A 24,660-nucleotide genomic window follows, 5' to 3' on the forward strand; every position below is an offset into this window, starting at 1 on the left:
TGTGGAGATGAGCTCCTGGACTCCCGTTAAGAAGACATGTTGTCAACCTCTAGATCCCTTACATGCCTGCACTTTTCGGCTTGCTGCTGCTGCAATCCACGCGTTTTAGATCTGCATAACTCCACCTCTTTAAACACAGCACCTTCACCCCCTGCTGTTCCCACCCGCCTCAACACCGTTGGAAGGGAGGAGAACCAATTAAGGCGGGGGGTGGGGTGGAACGAGCAGCTGTCTACCCTTAGCAGGAGGGCTCCTGATTACATACCTCTCCTGCTGCTGCTGCTGCTGGCTGTCCAGCAGCAGACTGAAGGTGGCTGCTGCTGTGCACAGGTATATAAAGGCTCAGAGCCTATTATGACACGCGCAGCCAGCGTTCCATTGCCACATTCCATCTACTGCAGGCAGGATACCTGGCTGGCTGAATGTCGCTGAGAAGCTCACAGAGACCGCCATAAGCAACAGTTTAACAGAATGCCACAGACTAATCAACCAAACTTTTTGGGTTGGGTTCTCTTTTATAGTCTGCAGGCATTAAATGAAAGAAGTCAGTGTTCCAGCAGAAGGAGACAACGTTTCAGAAAAGGCATTGTAGCAAACTAAAAAAGAAATTTTAAGCGCAGCAGAGTAACCAGCGCACATACCTGTTAGCTCAGGTGAGTTTAAAAGGCTGCTGTTGATAACAAGGGCATTTGCTAAATAGATGGTGTGTGTGCAACAATATACTGAAAGGTCAATTATATTGTGCAGCTTATCTCACCACCTGTAGTTATTTAGGTGAAAGCTCCAAAATGCTTGAATAATATGTCTGTTTATCCAAAAGGAAGTAAAAAGGGAGAGCTAGAAAGATAGCATTGCATCACATTACATGGCAATGCAATGCACAGTTGCTGAAGTTGAACCAAAATGAGCTTGTAATCTGCCTTCTGCAACTTTGAACATGAAAAATCCAATGAGGAGAAGAAAAGCAAAGCCAAAGAGTCCATCCCCAAATCCGACAAACAAGCAAAATGAACAAAAAACATTGAATTCAATTCTTTCTGATTTTAGAAACTGCATTAAAGAAGGGGTGCACCGGTCCTGGAGATACTGCAATATCAGGTCAATGCGTGGAGTGGACAGAGCAAGCTCTTTTTCCATCTCCCTGTTCTAAAAATCCATTTAATATATGGTCCCCAGATAGGGGACGTATCAGATATTAAACTGATAAGAACAGATACTACACTTGATCTTAGCCAAAAGGCCGAGAAGCGATAACCAGAATTGGTTTCAAACTACGGAGCCACCCAAGGATCCTGAAAAGTCCATTTGTGGAGATGAGCTCCTGGACTCCCGTTAAGAAGACATGTTGTCAACCTCTAGATCCCTTACATGCCTGCACTTTTCGGCTTGCTGCTGCTGCAATCCACGCGTTTTAGATCTGCATAACTCCACCTCTTTAAACACAGCACCTTCACCCCCTGCTGTTCCCACCCGCCTCAACACCGTTGGAAGGGAGGAGAACCAATTAAGGCGGGGGGTGGGGTGGAACGAGCAGCTGTCTACCCTTAGCAGGAGGGCTCCTGATTACATACCTCTCCTGCTGCTGCTGCTGCTGGCTGTCCAGCAGCAGACTGAAGGTGGCTGCTGCTGTGCACAGGTATATAAAGGCTCAGAGCCTATTATGACACGCGCAGCCAGCGTTCCATTGCCACATTCCATCTACTGCAGGCAGGATACCTGGCTGGCTGAATGTCGCTGAGAAGCTCACAGAGACCGCCATAAGCAACAGTTTAACAGAATGCCAGAGACTAATCAACCAAACTTTTTGGGTTGGGTTCTCTTTTATAGTCTGCAGGCATTAAATGAAAGAAGTCAGTGTTCCAGCAGAAGGAGACAACGTTTCAGAAAAGGCATTGTAGCAAACCAAAAAAGAAATTTTAAGCGCAGCAGAGTAACCAGCGCACATACCTGTTAGCTCAGGTGAGTTTAAAAGGCTGCTGTTGATAACAAGGGCATTTGCTAAATAGATGGTGTGTGTGCAACAATATACTGAAAGGTCAATTATATTGTGCAGCTTATCTCACCACCTGTAGTTATTTAGGTGAAAGCTCCAAAATGCTTGCCTAATATGTCTGTTTATCCAAAAGGAAGTAAAAAGGGAGAGCTAGAAAGATAGCATTGCATCACATTACATGGCAATGCAATGCACAGTTGCTGAAGTTGAACCAAAATGAGCTTGTAATCTGGCTTCTGCAACTTTGAACATGAAAAATCCAATGAGGAGAAGAAAAGCAAAGCCAAAGAGTCCATCCCCAAATCCGACAAACAAGCAAAATGAACAAAAAACATTGAATTCAATTCTTTCTGATTTTAGAAACTGCATTAAAGAAGGGGTGCACCGGTCCTGGAGATACTGCAATACCAGGTCAATGCGTGGAGTGGACAGAGCAAGCTCTTTTTCCATCTCCCTGTTCTAAAAATCCATTTAATATATGGTCCCCAGATAGGGGACGTATCAGATATTAAACTGATAAGAACAGATACTACACTTGATCTTAGCCAAAAGGCCGAGAAGCGATAACCAGAATTGGTTTCAAACTACGGAGCCACCCAAGGATCCTGAAAAGTCCATTTGTGGAGATGAGCTCCTGGACTCCCGTTAAGAAGACATGTTGTCAACCTCTAGATCCCTTACATGCCTGCACTTTTCGGCTTGCTGCTGCTGCAATCCACGCGTTTTAGATCTGCATAACTCCACCTCTTTAAACACAGCACCTTCACCCCCTGCTGTTCCCACCCGCCTCAACACCGTTGGAAGGGAGGAGAACCAATTAAGGCGGGGGGTGGGGTGGAACGAGCAGCTGTCTACCCTTAGCAGGAGGGCTCCTGATTACATACCTCTCCTGCTGCTGCTGCTGCTGGCTGTCCAGCAGCAGACTGAAGGTGGCTGCTGCTGTGCACAGGTATATAAAGGCTCAGAGCCTATTATGACACGCGCAGCCAGCGTTCCATTGCCACATTCCATCTACTGCAGGCAGGACACCTGGCTGGCTGAATGTCGCTGAGAAGCTCACAGAGACCGCCATAAGCAACAGTTTAACAGAATGCCACAGACTAATCAACCAAACTTTTTGGGTTGGGTTCTCTTTTATAGTCTGCAGGCATTAAATGAAAGAAGTCAGTGTTCCAGCAGAAGGAGACAACGTTTCAGAAAAGGCATTGTAGCAAACCAAAAAAGAAATTTTAAGCGCAGCAGAGTAACCAGCGCACATACCTGTTAGCTCAGGTGAGTTTAAAAGGCTGCTGTTGATAACAAGGGCATTTGCTAAATAGATGGTGTGTGTGCAACAATATACTGAAAGGTCAATTATATTGTGCAGCTTATCTCACCACCTGTAGTTATTTAGGTGAAAGCTCCAAAATGCTTGCCTAATATGTCTGTTTATCCAAAAGGAAGTAAAAAGGGAGAGCTAGAAAGATAGCATTGCATCACATTACATGGCAATGCAATGCACAGTTGCTGAAGTTGAACCAAAATGAGCTTGTAATCTGGCTTCTGCAACTTTGAACATGAAAAATCCAATGAGGAGAAGAAAAGCAAAGCCAAAGAGTCCATCCCCAAATCCGACAAACAAGCAAAATGAACAAAAAACATTGAATTCAATTCTTTCTGATTTTAGAAACTGCATTAAAGAAGGGGTGCACCGGTCCTGGAGATACTGCAATACCAGGTCAATGCGTGGAGTGGACAGAGCAAGCTCTTTTTCCATCTCCCTGTTCTAAAAATCCATTTAATATATGGTCCCCAGATAGGGGACGTATCAGATATTAAACTGATAAGAACAGATACTACACTTGATCTTAGCCAAAAGGCCGAGAAGCGATAACCAGAATTGGTTTCAAACTACGGAGCCACCCAAGGATCCTGAAAAGTCCATTTGTGGAGATGAGCTCCTGGACTCCCGTTAAGAAGACATGTTGTCAACCTCTAGATCCCTTACATGCCTGCACTTTTCGGCTTGCTGCTGCTGCAATCCACGCGTTTTAGATCTGCATAACTCCACCTCTTTAAACACAGCACCTTCACCCCCTGCTGTTCCCACCCGCCTCAACACCGTTGGAAGGGAGGAGAACCAATTAAGGCGGGGGGTGGGGTGGAACGAGCAGCTGTCTACCCTTAGCAGGAGGGCTCCTGATTACATACCTCTCCTGCTGCTGCTGCTGCTGGCTGTCCAGCAGCAGACTGAAGGTGGCTGCTGCTGTGCACAGGTATATAAAGGCTCAGAGCCTATTATGACACGCGCAGCCAGCGTTCCATTGCCACATTCCATCTACTGCAGGCAGGATACCTGGCTGGCTGAATGTCGCTGAGAAGCTCACAGAGACCGCCATAAGCAACAGTTTAACAGAATGCCACAGACTAATCAACCAAACTTTTTGGGTTGGGTTCTCTTTTATAGTCTGCAGGCATTAAATGAAAGAAGTCAGTGTTCCAGCAGAAGGAGACAACGTTTCAGAAAAGGCATTGTAGCAAACCAAAAAAGAAATTTTAAGCGCAGCAGAGTAACCAGCGCACATACCTGTTAGCTCAGGTGAGTTTAAAAGGCTGCTGTTGATAACAAGGGCATTTGCTAAATAGATGGTGTGTGTGCAACAATATACTGAAAGGTCAATTATATTGTGCAGCTTATCTCACCACCTGTAGTTATTTAGGTGAAAGCTCCAAAATGCTTGCCTAATATGTCTGTTTATCCAAAAGGAAGTAAAAAGGGAGAGCTAGAAAGATAGCATTGCATCACATTACATGGCAATGCAATGCACAGTTGCTGAAGTTGAACCAAAATGAGCTTGTAATCTGGCTTCTGCAACTTTGAACATGAAAAATCCAATGAGGAGAAGAAAAGCAAAGCCAAAGAGTCCATCCCCAAATCCGACAAACAAGCAAAATGAACAAAAAACATTGAATTCAATTCTTTCTGATTTTAGAAACTGCATTAAAGAAGGGGTGCACCGGTCCTGGAGATACTGCAATACCAGGTCAATGCGTGGAGTGGACAGAGCAAGCTCTTTTTCCATCTCCCTGTTCTAAAAATCCATTTAATATATGGTCCCCAGATAGGGGACGTATCAGATATTAAACTGATAAGAACAGATACTACACTTGATCTTAGCCAAAAGGCCGAGAAGCGATAACCAGAATTGGTTTCAAACTACGGAGCCACCCAAGGATCCTGAAAAGTCCATTTGTGGAGATGAGCTCCTGGACTCCCGTTAAGAAGACATGTTGTCAACCTCTAGATCCCTTACATGCCTGCACTTTTCGGCTTGCTGCTGCTGCAATCCACGCGTTTTAGATCTGCATAACTCCACCTCTTTAAACACAGCACCTTCACCCCCTGCTGTTCCCACCCGCCTCAACACCATTGGAAGGGAGGAGAACCAATTAAGGCGGGGGGTGGGGTGGAACGAGCAGCTGTCTACCCTTAGCAGGAGGGCTCCTGATTACATACCTCTCCTGCTGCTGCTGCTGCTGGCTGTCCAGCAGCAGACTGAAGGTGGCTGCTGCTGTGCACAGGTATATAAAGGCTCAGAGCCTATTATGACACGCGCAGCCAGCGTTCCATTGCCACATTCCATCTACTGCAGGCAGGATACCTGGCTGGCTGAATGTCGCTGAGAAGCTCACAGAGACCGCCATAAGCAACAGTTTAACAGAATGCCACAGACTAATCAACCAAACTTTTTGGGTTGGGTTCTCTTTTATAGTCTGCAGGCATTAAATGAAAGAAGTCAGTGTTCCAGCAGAAGGAGACAACGTTTCAGAAAAGGCATTGTAGCAAACCAAAAAAGAAATTTTAAGCGCAGCAGAGTAACCAGCGCACATACCTGTTAGCTCAGGTGAGTTTAAAAGGCTGCTGTTGATAACAAGGGCATTTGCTAAATAGATGGTGTGTGTGCAACAATATACTGAAAGGTCAATTATATTGTGCAGCTTATCTCACCACCTGTAGTTATTTAGGTGAAAGCTCCAAAATGCTTGCCTAATATGTCTGTTTATCCAAAAGGAAGTAAAAAGGGAGAGCTAGAAAGATAGCATTGCATCACATTACATGGCAATGCAATGCACAGTTGCTGAAGTTGAACCAAAATGAGCTTGTAATCTGGCTTCTGCAACTTTGAACATGAAAAATCCAATGAGGAGAAGAAAAGCAAAGCCAAAGAGTCCATCCCCAAATCCGACAAACAAGCAAAATGAACAAAAAACATTGAATTCAATTCTTTCTGATTTTAGAAACTGCATTAAAGAAGGGGTGCACCGGTCCTGGAGATACTGCAATACCAGGTCAATGCGTGGAGTGGACAGAGCAAGCTCTTTTTCCATCTCCCTGTTCTAAAAATCCATTTAATATATGGTCCCCAGATAGGGGACGTATCAGATATTAAACTGATAAGAACAGATACTACACTTGATCTTAGCCAAAAGGCCGAGAAGCGATAACCAGAATTGGTTTCAAACTACGGAGCCACCCAAGGATCCTGAAAAGTCCATTTGTGGAGATGAGCTCCTGGACTCCCGTTAAGAAGACATGTTGTCAACCTCTAGATCCCTTACATGCCTGCACTTTTCGGCTTGCTGCTGCTGCAATCCACGCGTTTTAGATCTGCATAACTCCACCTCTTTAAACACAGCACCTTCACCCCCTGCTGTTCCCACCCGCCTCAACACCATTGGAAGGGAGGAGAACCAATTAAGGCGGGGGGTGGGGTGGAACGAGCAGCTGTCTACCCTTAGCAGGAGGGCTCCTGATTACATACCTCTCCTGCTGCTGCTGCTGCTGGCTGTCCAGCAGCAGACTGAAGGTGGCTGCTGCTGTGCACAGGTATATAAAGGCTCAGAGCCTATTATGACACGCGCAGCCAGCGTTCCATTGCCACATTCCATCTACTGCAGGCAGGATACCTGGCTGGCTGAATGTCGCTGAGAAGCTCACAGAGACCGCCATAAGCAACAGTTTAACAGAATGCCACAGACTAATCAACCAAACTTTTTGGGTTGGGTTCTCTTTTATAGTCTGCAGGCATTAAATGAAAGAAGTCAGTGTTCCAGCAGAAGGAGACAACGTTTCAGAAAAGGCATTGTAGCAAACCAAAAAAGAAATTTTAAGCGCAGCAGAGTAACCAGCGCACATACCTGTTAGCTCAGGTGAGTTTAAAAGGCTGCTGTTGATAACAAGGGCATTTGCTAAATAGATGGTGTGTGTGCAACAATATACTGAAAGGTCAATTATATTGTGCAGCTTATCTCACCACCTGTAGTTATTTAGGTGAAAGCTCCAAAATGCTTGCCTAATATGTCTGTTTATCCAAAAGGAAGTAAAAAGGGAGAGCTAGAAAGATAGCATTGCATCACATTACATGGCAATGCAATGCACAGTTGCTGAAGTTGAACCAAAATGAGCTTGTAATCTGGCTTCTGCAACTTTGAACATGAAAAATCCAATGAGGAGAAGAAAAGCAAAGCCAAAGAGTCCATCCCCAAATCCGACAAACAAGCAAAATGAACAAAAAACATTGAATTCAATTCTTTCTGATTTTAGAAACTGCATTAAAGAAGGGGTGCACCGGTCCTGGAGATACTGCAATACCAGGTCAATGCGTGGAGTGGACAGAGCAAGCTCTTTTTCCATCTCCCTGTTCTAAAAATCCATTTAATATATGGTCCCCAGATAGGGGACGTATCAGATATTAAACTGATAAGAACAGATACTACACTTGATCTTAGCCAAAAGGCCGAGAAGCGATAACCAGAATTGGTTTCAAACTACGGAGCCACCCAAGGATCCTGAAAAGTCCATTTGTGGAGATGAGCTCCTGGACTCCCGTTAAGAAGACATGTTGTCAACCTCTAGATCCCTTACATGCCTGCACTTTTCGGCTTGCTGCTGCTGCAATCCACGCGTTTTAGATCTGCATAACTCCACCTCTTTAAACACAGCACCTTCACCCCCTGCTGTTCCCACCCGCCTCAACACCGTTGGAAGGGAGGAGAACCAATTAAGGCGGGGGGTGGGGTGGAACGAGCAGCTGTCTACCCTTAGCAGGAGGGCTCCTGATTACATACCTCTCCTGCTGCTGCTGCTGCTGGCTGTCCAGCAGCAGACTGAAGGTGGCTGCTGCTGTGCACAGGTATATAAAGGCTCAGAGCCTATTATGACACGCGCAGCCAGCGTTCCATTGCCACATTCCATCTACTGCAGGCAGGATACCTGGCTGGCTGAATGTCGCTGAGAAGCTCACAGAGACCGCCATAAGCAACAGTTTAACAGAATGCCACAGACTAATCAACCAAACTTTTTGGGTTGGGTTCTCTTTTATAGTCTGCAGGCATTAAATGAAAGAAGTCAGTGTTCCAGCAGAAGGAGACAACGTTTCAGAAAAGGCATTGTAGCAAACCAAAAAAGAAATTTTAAGCGCAGCAGAGTAACCAGCGCACATACCTGTTAGCTCAGGTGAGTTTAAAAGGCTGCTGTTGATAACAAGGGCATTTGCTAAATAGATGGTGTGTGTGCAACAATATACTGAAAGGTCAATTATATTGTGCAGCTTATCTCACCACCTGTAGTTATTTAGGTGAAAGCTCCAAAATGCTTGCCTAATATGTCTGTTTATCCAAAAGGAAGTAAAAAGGGAGAGCTAGAAAGATAGCATTGCATCACATTACATGGCAATGCAATGCACAGTTGCTGAAGTTGAACCAAAATGAGCTTGTAATCTGGCTTCTGCAACTTTGAACATGAAAAATCCAATGAGGAGAAGAAAAGCAAAGCCAAAGAGTCCATCCCCAAATCCGACAAACAAGCAAAATGAACAAAAAACATTGAATTCAATTCTTTCTGATTTTAGAAACTGCATTAAAGAAGGGGTGCACCGGTCCTGGAGATACTGCAATACCAGGTCAATGCGTGGAGTGGACAGAGCAAGCTCTTTTTCCATCTCCCTGTTCTAAAAATCCATTTAATATATGGTCCCCAGATAGGGGACGTATCAGATATTAAACTGATAAGAACAGATACTACACTTGATCTTAGCCAAAAGGCCGAGAAGCGATAACCAGAATTGGTTTCAAACTACGGAGCCACCCAAGGATCCTGAAAAGTCCATTTGTGGAGATGAGCTCCTGGACTCCCGTTAAGAAGACATGTTGTCAACCTCTAGATCCCTTACATGCCTGCACTTTTCGGCTTGCTGCTGCTGCAATCCACGCGTTTTAGATCTGCATAACTCCACCTCTTTAAACACAGCACCTTCACCCCCTGCTGTTCCCACCCGCCTCAACACCGTTGGAAGGGAGGAGAACCAATTAAGGCGGGGGGTGGGGTGGAACGAGCAGCTGTCTACCCTTAGCAGGAGGGCTCCTGATTACATACCTCTCCTGCTGCTGCTGCTGCTGGCTGTCCAGCAGCAGACTGAAGGTGGCTGCTGCTGTGCACAGGTATATAAAGGCTCAGAGCCTATTATGACACGCGCAGCCAGCGTTCCATTGCCACATTCCATCTACTGCAGGCAGGATACCTGGCTGGCTGAATGTCGCTGAGAAGCTCACAGAGACCGCCATAAGCAACAGTTTAACAGAATGCCACAGACTAATCAACCAAACTTTTTGGGTTGGGTTCTCTTTTATAGTCTGCAGGCATTAAATGAAAGAAGTCAGTGTTCCAGCAGAAGGAGACAACGTTTCAGAAAAGGCATTGTAGCAAACCAAAAAAGAAATTTTAAGCGCAGCAGAGTAACCAGCGCACATACCTGTTAGCTCAGGTGAGTTTAAAAGGCTGCTGTTGATAACAAGGGCATTTGCTAAATAGATGGTGTGTGTGCAACAATATACTGAAAGGTCAATTATATTGTGCAGCTTATCTCACCACCTGTAGTTATTTAGGTGAAAGCTCCAAAATGCTTGCCTAATATGTCTGTTTATCCAAAAGGAAGTAAAAAGGGAGAGCTAGAAAGATAGCATTGCATCACATTACATGGCAATGCAATGCACAGTTGCTGAAGTTGAACCAAAATGAGCTTGTAATCTGGCTTCTGCAACTTTGAACATGAAAAATCCAATGAGGAGAAGAAAAGCAAAGCCAAAGAGTCCATCCCCAAATCCGACAAACAAGCAAAATGAACAAAAAACATTGAATTCAATTCTTTCTGATTTTAGAAACTGCATTAAAGAAGGGGTGCACCGGTCCTGGAGATACTGCAATACCAGGTCAATGCGTGGAGTGGACAGAGCAAGCTCTTTTTCCATCTCCCTGTTCTAAAAATCCATTTAATATATGGTCTCCAGATAGGGGACGTATCAGATATTAAACTGATAAGAACAGATTTTTTTCTTTTTCATTTTGTTCTTATATTTCAGTTGTTATTTCTCTTCTAATATTTCTCTTGCCTTATAATCTGTTCATGCTACAAGGTTCCACAGATGAAAGTTCCATAGACTCTTGGCTCTTTTTTTCCCAATTCTCTTCAGATCTAACAGGTAATAAATATATATTTCACTTAGTGCTAATTTTATGCATTCACTTTCACTTATAAAATCTCTTTTAAAAAGCAATATGTTTCGGACTTTCCATAGCGCATTCTTTATTCCATTTATCATTATCCAAATGACTCTTTCTTTTTCTTTTGATTGACATGTAAAATTTCCATATAAAACTACTTCGTGATTTAAAAACTTAAGACCAGTAACAAACTTTAAGAGACTTCCAACTTCTTTCCAGACATTTTGGGCATAAAAACAGTTCCAAAAGGTGTGTAAAACTGTTTCCTCTCTAACACAGCCTGTTCTAGGGCATCTTGCAGTATTGCACAATCCCCTTCTGTGTTGAAAAAATCTAACAGGAACACATTCTTGCACTATTGCCCATGCCAAGTCTTTATATTCATTTGTTAGATAAGGTGCATAAGTCATTCTCCAAATTCTTCCACTTTTAGTGTATGTAAAGTTTGCCACTGCTGTCATCGTTTCTTTTCTCTTTGTCTCTAGAGCCAGTCTTCTTGAATTTGACAGCATCTCCACATCTACTTCAGGTAAGTTATAAAGTCTAATTGTTTTTTCTAGTAAGACATATTGTTTTGGCGGTGTAATTAGGACAGGAGAATTTGGGGGCAATGTTATCCACTTTCTTTTCCTAAAGATATCTCCAGCTGCATATCTTAAGTAGAAAGACCAATGAGTTCTTAGATTGGTCATTTTGAAGCAAAAACTAAAGAACTTTAGGTACAAAAATTTTTTGATATTTGGGATATTCTTTCCACCATATTTATGCTGCTTGTACATTGTCTCTCTTCGAACCTTCTCCATTTTTGATCCCCACAGAAAAAGAAAAATTTGTCTCTGGAGAAACTTTACTGTGTTCTCATTCGGGGGGTACACCATACTTAAAAACAACATTATCGGCAACAACAAAGACTTAATGATCAAGTTTTTACCTTCCATTGATAATTTTCTGAGTTTCCATAAACTTATCTTCTTTTGCATTTTCTCCTTCACCAACTGCCAACTTTCTTCTCCATCATTCTTTTTTGTAAACACAACACCTAAAATTTTGATCTTATCACTTCTTATTTTAAGTTGAGGAATCTGCGCATCTGACCAATCACCGAATCCAAGACATTCGCTCTTCTCCAAGTTCAGTTTGAAGGCAGATGCTAAACAGAAAAAATCAGTAGTTCTTACTGCTCTTCTCAGCGATTGTTCTGAGTCGCACAGGATCGTGATGTCATCCATGTACCCCAGTGACTTAGTACTTAGTCCATTTCCACCTGGTATGGGTACACCTTTCACCATCTTATCTTTCCTCAACATTGCCAGTAGAGGCTCGATTGCGCAGATAAAGAGCAGAGGCGAAAGTGGGCATCCTTGTTTGACGCCCGACTTTAGAACAACTTCTGAAGATAAAAAACCATTAATTAAAATCCTGCTAAAACTTCCATCATATAAAAGTGCAATGTGCTTAATAAAAACATCCGGGAATTTCATTTTCTTTAACACAGAATACAGGTACTTATGAGAGACTCTGTCGTACGCTTTCTGGAAATCAAGGGACAGAAGAGCTAGCTTTTTTCTTCCTCTCTTGCTGATACCAAATTGCGTCCCGTATAATATTCAAGTTTTCTGCAATTGTACGACCAGGCACACCACATACCTGATCAGGATGCACGACCTTCTCTATCACCTTCTTCATTCTGTTCACCATGATTTTTGCCATAATTTTATAATCTACGTTGAGTAACGTGATTGGTCTCCAGTTCTCTAGATTAGTCTTATCTCCTTTTTTAAAAAGCAGGGTGACCACACCACTTCTCCAAGATTCAGGCAATTTGTCACATAAAAAGACAGCTTTAAAAATCTCAAACAGGTCGTCTTTTAAAATCTCCCAAAAAGTAAGATAAAATTCAATTTGTAGTCCGTCAGTACCCGGTGTTTTTCCTCTAGAAAAGCTTTTGATTGCACTTAGCAGTTCTTCTTCACAGATATCTTCAATCAACAACTCTTGATCTTGCTTTTCAAGGTGATTCTGCAATGAATTAAGAGCATCAGGTAAAAAATCAGCGTCAATTTTCTTTTCGCTAAAAAGATTTTGATAAAAAGTTTGCGCTTTGTCCAACAGTCCATCTTTAGTTGTTTCACCATCAAGTTCTTTAATTAATTCTTTGCGTTCTAAAGATTTTTTGAAAAAGAACCTGGAACATGTTTCATTTTTTTCCATATGTTCTACCTTGGCGTTGAAAATTATTTCTTTGCCTTTCTGTTCAATTGCTTTTTTAATGTCTTCTTTGACTTGTAAAATAACATCCTCCATATCTATCCCTGCATTTCTGAGTTTGTAACCTGTTTGCAGTTTTGTATTCAGGTCTTTAAACCATTTCTGATTCTGTCTGGCCTTCCTTTTGCCAGCTAAGAGAAAAAAATGTCTAATTTGAGACTTCACATACTCCCACCATTCTAGAATTCTTTTGTAATAATGTTTTTTCCCCTGTAGTTTTTTATAAAATTTCAAAAATTCCTCTTTTATACTTTCATCTTCCAGCAGCAGAGTGTTCAACTTCCAGACACCTCGCCCTTTCTCTAGACTGGGCAATTCCAAGTGAGTAATTAACGTTTTGTGGTCAGAAAAGATGTTACCTGTTAGATCCACTTTATTCACTTTAAAACTCTGTGATGTCAGAACAAAGTCAATTCTTGATTTTAGAAGATTGTTCTCCCAAGTGTATCCTGGTTCAGAGGTATTCTTTACTCTCCAGACATCATTCAGGCAAGTATCGTCGATTAGATTTTTTAACTGCATCTCAGTTTTGTCTTTCCTTCTAGTACCTGATGTCCTATTTTCATCAGACCGGATACCATTGAAGTCACCGCCAACCACAGTTGGTGTAGGACCAGGTATAAAGAGTTTGATGATATCTAATAAACTGGATCTTTCCTCTTTAATCGGAGATGCATAAACATTAATCAGCTTGAACTCGGATCCACAGTAACTCACATTAACAACTAGTGCACGTCCAGGTTCAACTTCAGTGAACGAGGTAACCTTAAAGTCTTTGTTTTTAAACAGGACGCCAACACCAGTAGCACGCGATCCATTTTCACCGGACCAGATGGAAGGTCCGTTCGCCCAATCTTCCCTTAGTTTGTTATAGTTAGGGTCATGGTCAATGCCGCATTCTTGAAGTAAAAAAATATCAGCATCTAAAGTCATCAGGTAAGAAAATAAAGCAGCTCTCTTGACAGAGCCCTTTAAACTCCTCACATTTAGTGAGGCAATTTTGAGTGTAGCCATAAATCATTTAAACAGAGCTTGAGTCCGTATCTGACATGAATCCGACCGGGGTAGAGGGACCCGCAGAAACGTCCGTGTCTGAGAATTCCTCGATGTTCACCGGATCAGATGGGTTTACAGGTTTAGGAACTGAGATGATCGGTTTAGGTGAGTAATTAGGGAGGACTATTTTCAAACGCCCAGCAGGTCTTTTGCTGGCGCTCTCTCCCTTAAACAAACTCGACTTCTCCTTTTTCCTTTTCCTCAAAACCTCCACGTCAATGTTAATCTCCTCCTCCTCCTCCTCACCACCAGCCTCCTTAGAAGACTCCTCTCCCATCTCCACTTCAGACTCAGCTGGATTCTCCTCCACCACATGACCATCTGGACTCTCCGACCAATCCTTGAGAACAATGCTATCCCCAGGCGGGTCCCCAGCAGTGTCCTTGGGCGGATCCCCAGAAGGGTTCCCGGGAGGGTCCTTGGATTTGTCTGTTTGTTCTTCAGGACTGGACCGCTTCGGAGGGGCTCCCCCCCGAGCTGCATCTGCATAGCTGAAGGTCTTTTTTCTCAACGGACAATCCCGAAAAGAGTGCCCAGGGATACGGCAGATATTACAGATCATCTGATTTGGGCAGTTCAGAGTGACATGTCCTTTTTGATAGCACTTCTTGCAAAGAGCGTTCTCCTCCTTGCAGCTCTCAAAGGAATGCCCAAAGTCCATACATTTTCTGCAGAAGATAGGCATCCCTGGATAGAAGAGTCTTCCTCTCTCTCTGCCAATCAGGAAGCTCTGAGGCGGATGAATGAGTCCACCAATTCCCAAACCTTCTCTCAGCTTCACGATGAACTTGTATTTTCCGGTCCACAACCTCTCAGAGTTCATGATTTTGTGAGAAAAGTAGACCTCAGAGCAATAGTTATGCAGAAACGCAGCCACATCCTTTTCAGAGACATGCGGATTGCTCATATGAACCACCACAGACTTCTCTTCTGCCAGGCAGAGGGTCACAAAACACAGTCCTTTAAGATCTTCCTCCTGAAGTCTCAGCTTGATCTGATGGTAAAAATTCTGAGATGCCACTTCAGAGGTCAGGGTAAGCACAAAGCGTCCAGGAGCATCTTGAAGTGCCAGAATGTTCTCCCTTTTCACCTGCAGGATCTCAAGCAGGACCTTCCTCACGAAGAAAGACAGGGAGAACTTGTCACGGGCTCGCTCTTCAACTTCAATCTTGAAAGAGTTCTTGATCTTCAAGTCGCCAGCTCCAGCAGAACGGAGAGTAGCCGATGTCGCCATCGCCATATTCAGATAAGTCGATCGCCTTCTTGGTTCTCTTCAGCACGCACACCCCCTATAGCAGCAGGAGGCTTAAGACAGTAGAACTGCCGATGCCTCAAGGCCGAGGATGCGATAGGCTTTGGAGTCTTCCAGCAACAACACTTGGTCGTAGCCAAAAGGCCGAGAAGCGATAACCAGAATTGGTTTCAAACTACGGAGCCACCCAAGGATCCTAAAAAGTCCATTTGTGGAGATGAGCTCCTGGACTCCCGTTAAGAAGACATGTTGTCAACCTCTAGATCCCTTACATGCCTGCACTTTTCGGCTTGCTGCTGCTGCAATCCACACGTTTTAGATCTGCATAACTCCACCTCTTTAAACACAGCACCTTCACCCCCTGCTGTTCCCACCCGCCTCAACACCGTTGGAAGGGAGGAGAACCAATTAAGGCGGGGGGTGGGGTGGAACGAGCAGCTGTCTACCCTTAGCAGGAGGGCTCCTGATTACATACCTCTCCTGCTGCTGCTGCTGCTGGCTGTCCAGCAGCAGACTGAAGGTGGCTGCTGCTGTGCACAGGTATATAAAGGCTCAGAGCCTATTATGACACGCGCAGCCAGCGTTCCATTGCCACATTCCATCTACTGCAGGCAGGATACCTGGCTGGCTGAATGTCGCTGAGAAGCTCACAGAGACCGCCATAAGCAACAGTTTAACAGAATGCCACAGACTAATCAACCAAACTTTTTGGGTTGGGTTCTCTTTTATAGTCTGCAGGCATTAAATGAAAGAAGTCAGTGTTCCAGCAGAAGGAGACAACGTTTCAGAAAAGGCATTGTAGCAAACCAAAAAAGAAATTTTAAGCGCAGCAGAGTAACCAGCGCACATACCTGTTAGCTCAGGTGAGTTTAAAAGGCTGCTGTTGATAACAAGGGCATTTGCTAAATAGATGGTGTGTGTGCAACAATATACTGAAAGGTCAATTATATTGTGCAGCTTATCTCACCACCTGTAGTTATTTAGGTGAAAGCTCCAAAATGCTTGCCTAATATGTCTGTTTATCCAAAAGGAAGTAAAAAGGGAGAGCTAGAAAGATAGCATTGCATCACATTACATGGCAATGCAATGCACAGTTGCTGAAGTTGAACCAAAATGAGCTTGTAATCTGGCTTCTGCAACTTTGAACATGAAAAATCCAATGAGGAGAAGAAAAGCAAAGCCAAAGAGTCCATCCCCAAATCCGACAAACAAGCAAAATGAACAAAAAACATTGAATTCAATTCTTTCTGATTTTAGAAACTGCATTAAAGAAGGGGTGCACCGGTCCTGGAGATACTGCAATACCAGGTCAATGCGTGGAGTGGACAGAGCAAGCTCTTTTTCCATCTCCCTGTTCTAAAAATCCATTTAATATATGGTCCCCAGATAGGGGACGTATCAGATATTAAACTGATAAGAACAGATACTACACTTGATCTTAGCCAAAAGGCCGAGAAGCGATAACCAGAATTGGTTTCAAACTACGGAGCCACCCAAGGATCCTGAAAAGTCCATTTGTGGAGATGAGCTCCTGGACTCCCGTTAAGAAGACATGTTGTCAACCTCTAGATCCCTTACATGCCTGCACTTTTCGGCTTGCTGCTGCTGCAATCCACGCGTTTTAGATCTGCATAACTCCACCTCTTTAAACACAGCACCTTCACCCCCTGCTGTTCCCACCCGCCTCAACACCGTTGGAAGGGAGGAGAACCAATTAAGGCGGGGGGTGGGGTGGAACGAGCAGCTGTCTACCCTTAGCAGGAGGGCTCCTGATTACATACCTCTCCTGCTGCTGCTGCTGCTGGCTGTCCAGCAGCAGACTGAAGGTGGCTGCTGCTGTGCACAGGTATATAAAGGCTCAGAGCCTATTATGACACGCGCAGCCAGCGTTCCATTGCCACATTCCATCTACTGCAGGCAGGATACCTGGCTGGCTGAATGTCGCTGAGAAGCTCACAGAGACCGCCATAAGCAACAGTTTAATAGAATGCCACAGACTAATCAACCAAACTTTTTGGGTTGGGTTCTCTTTTATAGTCTGCAGGCATTAAATGAAAGAAGTCAGTGTTCCAGCAGAAGGAGACAACGTTTCAGAAAAGGCATTGTAGCAAACCAAAAAAGAAATTTTAAGCGCAGCAGAGTAACCAGCGCACATACCTGTTAGCTCAGGTGAGTTTAAAAGGCTGCTGTTGATAACAAGGGCATTTGCTAAATAGATGGTGTGTGTGCAACAATATACTGAAAGGTCAATTATATTGTGCAGCTTATCTCACCACCTGTAGTTATTTAGGTGAAAGCTCCAAAATGCTTGCCTAATATGTCTGTTTATCCAAAAGGAAGTAAAAAGGGAGAGCTAGAAAGATAGCATTGCATCACATTACATGGCAATGCAATGCACAGTTGCTGAAGTTGAACCAAAATGAGCTTGTAATCTGGCTTCTGCAACTTTGAACATGAAAAATCCAATGAGGAGAAGAAAAGCAAAGCCAAAGAGTCCATCCCCAAATCCGACAAACAAGCAAAATGAACAAAAAACATTGAATTCAATTCTTTCTGATTTTAGAAACTGCATTAAAGAAGGGGTGCACCGGTCCTGGAGATACTGCAATACCAGGTCAATGCGTGGAGTGGACAGAGCAAGCTCTTTTTCCATCTCCCTGTTCTAAAAATCCATTTAATATATGGTCCCCAGATAGGGGACGTATCAGATATTAAACTGATAAGAACAGATACTACACTTGATCTTAGCCAAAAGGCCGAGAAGCGATAACCAGAATTGGTTTCAAACTACGGAGCCACAAAAGGATCCTGAAAAGTCCATTTGTGGAGATGAGCTCCTGGACTCCCGTTAAGAAGACATGTTGTCAACCTCTAGATCCCTTACATGCCTGCACTTTTCGGCTTGCTGCTGCTGCAATCCACGCGTTTTAGATCTGCATAACTCCACCTCTTTAAACACAGCACCTTCACCCCCTGCTGTTCCCACCCGCCTCAACACCGTTGGAAGGGAGGAGAACCAATTAAGGCGGGGGGTGGGGTGGAACGAGCAGCTGTCTACCCTTAGCAGGAGGGCTCCTGATTACATACCTCTCCTGCTGCTGCTGCTGCTGGCTGTCCAGCAGCAGACTGAAGGTGGCTGCTGCTGTGCACAGGTATATAAAGGCTCAGAGCCTATTATGACACGCGCAGCCAGCGTTCCATTGCCACATTCCATCTACTGCAGGCAGGATACCTGGCTGGCTGAATGTCGCTGAGAAGCTCACAGAGACCGCCATAAGCAACAGTTTAACAGAATGCCACAGACTAATCAACCAAACTTTTTGGGTTGGGTTCTCTTTTATAGTCTGCAGGCATTAAATGAAAGAAGTCAGTGTTCCAGCAGAAGGAGACAACGTTTCAGAAAAGGCATTGTAGCAAACCAAAAAAGAAATTTTAAGCGCAGCAGAGTAACCAGCGCACATACCTGTTAGCTCAGGTGAGTTTAAAAGGCTGCTGTTGATAACAAGGGCATTTGCTAAATAGATGGTGTGTGTGCAACAATATACTGAAAGGTCAATTATATTGTGCAGCTTATCTCACCACCTGTAGTTATTTAGGTGAAAGCTCCAAAATGCTTGCCTAATATGTCTGTTTATCCAAAAGGAAGTAAAAAGGGAGAGCTAGAAAGATAGCATTGCATCACATTACATGGCAATGCAATGCACAGTTGCTGAAGTTGAACCAAAATGAGCTTGTAATCTGGTTTCTGCAACTTTGAACATGAAAAATCCAATGAGGAGAAGAAAAGCAAAGCCAAAGAGTCCATCCCCAAATCCGACAAACAAGCAAAATGAACAAAAAACATTGAATTCAATTCTTTCTGATTTTAGAAACTGCATTAAAGAAGGGGTGCACCGGTCCTGGAGATACTGCAATACCAGGTCAATGCGTGGAGTGGACAGAGCAAGCTCTTTTTCCATCTCCCTGTTCTAAAAATCCATTTAATATATGGTCCTCAGATAGGGGACGTATCAGATATTAAACTGATAAGAACAGATACTACACTTGATCTTAGCCAAAAGGCCGAGAAGCGATAACCAGAATTGGTTTCAAACTACGGAGCCACCCAAGGATCCTGAAAAGTCCATTTGTGGAGATGAGCTCCTGGACTCCCGTTAAGAAGACATGTTGTCAACCTCTAGATCCCTTACATGCCTGCACTTTTCGGCTTGCTGCTGCTGCAATCCACGCGTTTTAGATCTGCATAACTCCACCTCTTTAAACACAGCACCTTCACCCCCTGCTGTTCCCACCCGCCTCAACACCGTTGGAAGGGAGGAGAACCAATTAAGGCGGGGGGTGGGGTGGAACGAGCAGCTGTCTACCCTTAGCAGGAGGGCTCCTGATTACATACCTCTCCTGCTGCTGCTGGCTGTCCAGCAGCAGACGGAAGGTGGCTGCTGCTGTGCACAGGTATATAAAGGCTCAGAGCCTATTATGACACGCGCAGCCAGCGTTCCATTGCCACATTCCATCTACTGCAGGCAGGATACCTGGCTGGCTGAATGTCGCTGAGAAGCTCACAGAGACCGCCATAAGCAACAGTTTAATAGAATGCCACAGACTAATCAACCAAACTTTTTGGGTTGGGTTCTCTTTTATAGTCTGCAGGCATTAAATGAAAGAAGTCAGTGTTCCAGCAGAAGGAGACAACGTTTCAGAAAAGGCATTGTAGCAAACCAAAAAAGTAATTTTAAGCGCAGCAGAGTAACCAGCGCACATACCTGTTAGCTCAGGTGAGTTTAAAAGGCTGCTGTTGATAACAAGGGCATTTGCTAAATAGATGGTGTGTGTGCAACAATATACTGAAAGGTCAATTATATTGTGCAGCTTATCTCACCACCTGTAGTTATTTAGGTGAAAGCTCCAAAATGCTTGCCTAATATGTCTGTTTATCCAAAAGGAAGTAAAAAGGGAGAGCTAGAAAGATAGCATTGCATCACATTACATGGCAATGCAATGCACAGTTGCTGAAGTTGAACCAAAATGAGCTTGTAATCTGGCTTCTGCAACTTTGAACATGAAAAATCCAATGAGGAGAAGAAAAGCAAAGCCAAAGAGTCCATCCCCAAATCCGACAAACAAGCAAAATGAACAAAAAACATTGAATTCAATTCTTTCTGATTTTAGAAACTGCATTAAAGAAGGGGTGCACCGGTCCTGGAGATACTGCAATACCAGGTCAATGCGTGGAGTGGACAGAGCAAGCTCTTTTTCCATCTCCCTGTTCTAAAAATCCATTTAATATATGGTCCCCAGATAGGGGACGTATCAGATATTAAACTGATAAGAACAGATACTACACTTGATCTTAGCCAAAAGGCCGAGAAGCGATAACCAGAATTGGTTTCAAACTACGGAGCCACCCAAGGATCCTGAAAAGTCCATTTGTGGAGATGAGCTCCTGGACTCCCGTTAAGAAGACATGTTGTCAACCTCTAGATCCCTTACATGCCTGCACTTTTCGGCTTGCTGCTGCTGCAATCCACGCGTTTTAGATCTGCATAACTCCACCTCTTTAAACACAGCACCTTCACCCCCTGCTGTTCCCACCCGCCTCAACACCGTTGGAAGGGAGGAGAACCAATTAAGGCGGGGGGTGGGGTGGAACGAGCAGCTGTCTACCCTTAGCACGAGGGCTCCTGATTACATACCTCTCCTGCTGCTGCTGCTGCTGGCTGTCCAGCAGCAGACTGAAGGTGGCTGCTGCTGTGCACAGGTATATAAAGGCTCAGAGCCTATTATGACACGCGCAGCCAGCGTTCCATTGCCACATTCCATCTACTGCAGGCAGGATACCTGGCTGGCTGAATGTCGCTGAGAAGCTCACAGAGACCGCCATAAGCAACAGTTTAACAGAATGCCACAGACTAATCAACCAAACTTTTTGGGTTGGGTTCTCTTTTATAGTCTGCAGGCATTAAATGAAAGAAGTCAGTGTTCCAGCAGAAGGAGACAACGTTTCAGAAAAGGCATTGTAGCAAACCAAAAAAGAAATTTTAAGCGCAGCAGAGTAACCAGCGCACATACCTGTTAGCTCAGGTGAGTTTAAAAGGCTGCTGTTGATAACAAGGGCATTTGCTAAATAGATGGTGTGTGTGCAACAATATACTGAAAGGTCAATTATATTGTGCAGTTTATCTCACCACCTGTAGTTATTTAGGTGAAAGCTCCAAAATGCTTGCCTAATATGTCTGTTTATCCAAAAGGAAGTAAAAAGGGAGAGCTAGAAAGATAGCATTGCATCACATTACATGGCAATGCAATGCACAGTTGCTGAAGTTGAACCAAAATGAGCTTGTAATCTGGCTTCTGCAACTTTGAACATGAAAAATCCAATGAGGAGAAGAAAAGCAAAGCCAAAGAGTCCATCCCCAAATCCGACAAACAAGCAAAATGAACAAAAAACATTGAATTCAATTCTTTCTGATTTTAGAAACTGCATTAAAGAAGGGGTGCACCAGTCCTGAAGATACTGCAATACCAGGTCAATGCGTGGAGTGGACAGAGCAAGCTCTTTTTCCATCTCCCTGTTCTAAAAATCCATTTAATATATGGTCCCCAGATAGGGGACGTATCAGATATTAAACTGATAAGAACAGATTTTTTTTTTTTTTTTTTTTTTTTCTTAACACTCAGATTACAAGTACCATCTCGATTCCATACTTCTGAAAACGGTGATGGACCAAATCCATCATCGTGTCATTTTAAAACAAAAAAACATTATTTAATGCATATACAAAAAAAACAAAACAACAACCAGTATTTCCTCTCAGACACATAATATATAGAGGAAGGAAACAAAACACATTACTGCATTCCTCCCTTCAACGCATAATATGTTAGATACTCCAACAGTCCTTTCTCTTGCGAGAAAGATTCAAAGTTTGTATTCACATAATCTATCCATGTCCTTCCCACCTTATAGGTTTCAAAAAACCTCTCTTTATTTGCCTTCACACTTGCGATTACCTTTGGAAAAAAAGCTTCAAAACACACACCACTTCCCTTCATTTCCGCAATTCCTTTTTTAACTTTGTCCATTTCTTTATCAGCTTCCTCCTCTTCTGTTTGCCTCTGAACCTCTACCGTCTTCTTTTTTTCTTTCTTTTCCGCCTTTGCACTTTCCATCTTCTCCTTATTACTCTTTCTCTTTGGGCATTCCTTAAACCTATGCCCAATTTCCATACACAGGTTACACTTATTCCTTTCTACTGGACATGATTTAGAAACATGTCCTTCCGCTTTACACTTCCAACACTTTTCTGCAGTACAGTCTTCACGTTTATGACCATATACCTCACAAATTGAACAAAAGGAATCCATCCCATTAAAGAATAAATTCCCACTTACTTTACCAAGCTTAAACCTTTGAGGCGGGTAGGAAAAACTCCTATCCTTGTTCATGTTAAATTCCACAAAAAATTTCCACTTTCCCGTCCATACTCCGAATTCATTCATTACTTTACCTTTTGATACTACAGACTTGGCAAAACCACTCAAAAACGTGACAATGTCCTCTTCTGGAACCAGTGGTGAAAACATTTTCACTGTCACCATCTTTTCACTACTAAATACGTGACGTTGAAACCGAATTCCAACAAACTTCTCATGTCTCAATTCATCAAAAGAATCCATATAGTTCTCCAAAATCTTCCTAGACTCAAAAAACACGTCATAGACACCCTTTTGGGGATAATCCATAACTGCCACGATGTCTTCTTTATTCACCTTTGCGACACCCAAGATGATCTCCTTCATAATAAACCGAAAGTCCTTAACCTTCTGACAGTCTCTCCGGACAAAAATCTGGAAAGCGGTCTCCACACGTGCATGTTCTGGAACCTCCAACTTCGGCCACAACTGCGCCTCTGTTGCCATGATTCTCCAACAGAATGAGCGTAATCTCCACTCCAACACACAGAAGGAGCGAGTATGATCACTTCCCGTTGTCTGGGGACTAAGCCGACACGCCTATAGCAGCAAGGGGGTGAAGTCCCCACAATTAGGTAAGGACGATCCCCCAAGGCCGACGAGCCAGGTACCCTAGACACCTCCAACCAAAACCAAGGCAGCAATCGCTAAATCACTGCACTTGATCTTAGCCAAAAGGCCGAGAAGCGATAACCAGAATTGGTTTCAAACTACGGAGCCACCCAAGGATCCTGAAAAGTCCATTTGTGGAGATGAGCTCCTGGACTCCCGTTAAGAAGACATGTTGTCAACCTCTAGATCCCTTACATGCCTGCACTTTTCGGCTTGCTGCTGCTGCAATCCACGCGTTTTAGATCTGCATAACTCCACCTCTTTAAACACAGCACCTTCACCCCCTGCTGTTCCCACCCGCCTCAACACCGTTGGAAGGGAGGAGAACCAATTAAGGCGGGGGGTGGGGTGGAACGAGCAGCTGTCTACCCTTAGCAGGAGGGCTCCTGATTACATACCTCTCCTGCTGCTGCTGCTGCTGGCTGTCCAGCAGCAGACTGAAGGTGGCTGCTGCTGTGCACAGGTATATAAAGGCTCAGAGCCTATTATGACACGCGCAGCCAGCGTTCCATTGCCACATTCCATCTACTGCAGGCAGGATACCTGGCTGGCTGAATGTCGCTGAGAAGCTCACAGAGACCGCCATAAGCAACAGTTTAACAGAATGCCACAGACTAATCAACCAAACTTTTTGGGTTGGGTTCTCTTTTATAGTCTGCAGGCATTAAATGAAAGAAGTCAGTGTTCCAGCAGAAGGAGACAACGTTTCAGAAAAGGCATTGTAGCAAACCAAAAAAGAAATTTTAAGCGCAGCAGAGTAACCAGCGCACATACCTGTTAGCTCAGGTGAGTTTAAAAGGCTGCTGTTGATAACAAGGGCATTTGCTAAATAGATGGTGTGTGTGCAACAATATACTGAAAGGTCAATTATATTGTGCAGCTTATCTCACCACCTGTAGTTATTTAGGTGAAAGCTCCAAAATGCTTGCCTAATATGTCTGTTTATCCAAAAGGAAGTAAAAAGGGAGAGCTAGAAAGATAGCATTGCATCACATTACATGGCAATGCAATGCACAGTTGCTGAAGTTGAACCAAAATGAGCTTGTAATCTGGCTTCTGCAACTTTGAACATGAAAAATCCAATGAGGAGAAGAAAAGCAAAGCCAAAGAGTCCATCCCCAAATCCGACAAACAAGCAAAATGAACAAAAAACATTGAATTCAATTCTTTCTGATTTTAGAAACTGCATTAAAGAAGGGGTGCACCGGTCCTGGAGATACTGCAATACCAGGTCAATGCGTGGAGTGGACAGAGCAAGCTCTTTTTCCATCTCCCTGTTCTAAAAATCCATTTAATATATGGTCCCCAGATAGGGGACGTATCAGATATTAAACTGATAAGAACAGATACTACACTTGATCTTAGCCAAAAGGCCGAGAAGCGATAACCAGAATTGGTTTCAAACTACGGAGCCACCCAAGGATCCTGAAAAGTCCATTTGTGGAGATGAGCTCCTGGACTCCCGTT

General features: G+C 43.7%; 14 non-coding genes across 14 annotated transcripts; all 14 read right to left on the minus strand.

Moving 5' to 3' along the window:
* Positions 1-1,061: 1,061 nt before the first annotated feature.
* On the minus strand, positions 1,062-1,252 carry LOC141228285 (U2 spliceosomal RNA). Its single transcript, XR_012295201.1, has one exon. It is a non-coding gene; the product is annotated as a U2 spliceosomal RNA (small nuclear RNA).
* A 1,115-nt stretch (positions 1,253-2,367) lies between these two features.
* On the minus strand, positions 2,368-2,558 carry LOC141228706 (U2 spliceosomal RNA). Its single transcript, XR_012295510.1, has one exon. It is a non-coding gene; the product is annotated as a U2 spliceosomal RNA (small nuclear RNA).
* Positions 2,559-3,673: 1,115 nt separating this feature from the next.
* On the minus strand, positions 3,674-3,864 carry LOC141228707 (U2 spliceosomal RNA). Its single transcript, XR_012295511.1, has one exon. It is a non-coding gene; the product is annotated as a U2 spliceosomal RNA (small nuclear RNA).
* A 1,115-nt stretch (positions 3,865-4,979) lies between these two features.
* On the minus strand, positions 4,980-5,170 carry LOC141228708 (U2 spliceosomal RNA). Its single transcript, XR_012295512.1, has one exon. It is a non-coding gene; the product is annotated as a U2 spliceosomal RNA (small nuclear RNA).
* Positions 5,171-6,285: 1,115 nt separating this feature from the next.
* On the minus strand, positions 6,286-6,476 carry LOC141228710 (U2 spliceosomal RNA). Its single transcript, XR_012295513.1, has one exon. It is a non-coding gene; the product is annotated as a U2 spliceosomal RNA (small nuclear RNA).
* Positions 6,477-7,591: 1,115 nt separating this feature from the next.
* Positions 7,592-7,782, minus strand: LOC141228712 (U2 spliceosomal RNA). Its single transcript, XR_012295515.1, has one exon. It is a non-coding gene; the product is annotated as a U2 spliceosomal RNA (small nuclear RNA).
* Positions 7,783-8,897: 1,115 nt separating this feature from the next.
* Positions 8,898-9,088, minus strand: LOC141228713 (U2 spliceosomal RNA). The gene has a single exon (XR_012295516.1). It is a non-coding gene; the product is annotated as a U2 spliceosomal RNA (small nuclear RNA).
* Positions 9,089-10,203: 1,115 nt separating this feature from the next.
* Positions 10,204-10,385, minus strand: LOC141228465 (U2 spliceosomal RNA). The gene has a single exon (XR_012295332.1). It is a non-coding gene; the product is annotated as a U2 spliceosomal RNA (small nuclear RNA).
* A 5,994-nt stretch (positions 10,386-16,379) lies between these two features.
* On the minus strand, positions 16,380-16,570 carry LOC141228714 (U2 spliceosomal RNA). The gene has a single exon (XR_012295517.1). It is a non-coding gene; the product is annotated as a U2 spliceosomal RNA (small nuclear RNA).
* A 1,115-nt stretch (positions 16,571-17,685) lies between these two features.
* LOC141228715 (U2 spliceosomal RNA) lies at positions 17,686-17,876 on the minus strand. Its single transcript, XR_012295518.1, has one exon. It is a non-coding gene; the product is annotated as a U2 spliceosomal RNA (small nuclear RNA).
* A 1,115-nt stretch (positions 17,877-18,991) lies between these two features.
* Positions 18,992-19,182, minus strand: LOC141228275 (U2 spliceosomal RNA). Its single transcript, XR_012295191.1, has one exon. It is a non-coding gene; the product is annotated as a U2 spliceosomal RNA (small nuclear RNA).
* A 1,109-nt stretch (positions 19,183-20,291) lies between these two features.
* On the minus strand, positions 20,292-20,482 carry LOC141228716 (U2 spliceosomal RNA). The gene has a single exon (XR_012295519.1). It is a non-coding gene; the product is annotated as a U2 spliceosomal RNA (small nuclear RNA).
* A 1,115-nt stretch (positions 20,483-21,597) lies between these two features.
* Positions 21,598-21,788, minus strand: LOC141228466 (U2 spliceosomal RNA). The gene has a single exon (XR_012295333.1). It is a non-coding gene; the product is annotated as a U2 spliceosomal RNA (small nuclear RNA).
* A 2,599-nt stretch (positions 21,789-24,387) lies between these two features.
* On the minus strand, positions 24,388-24,578 carry LOC141228718 (U2 spliceosomal RNA). Its single transcript, XR_012295521.1, has one exon. It is a non-coding gene; the product is annotated as a U2 spliceosomal RNA (small nuclear RNA).
* Between the last annotated feature and the right edge of the window lie 82 nt (positions 24,579-24,660).

This window comes from Phyllobates terribilis, unplaced genomic scaffold, assembly GCF_046119375.1.
Source record: "Phyllobates terribilis strain yellow unplaced genomic scaffold, ASM4611937v1 Scaffold_437__1_contigs__length_1545540, whole genome shotgun sequence".
In the NCBI taxonomy this organism is placed as follows: Eukaryota; Metazoa; Chordata; class Amphibia; order Anura; family Dendrobatidae; genus Phyllobates; species Phyllobates terribilis.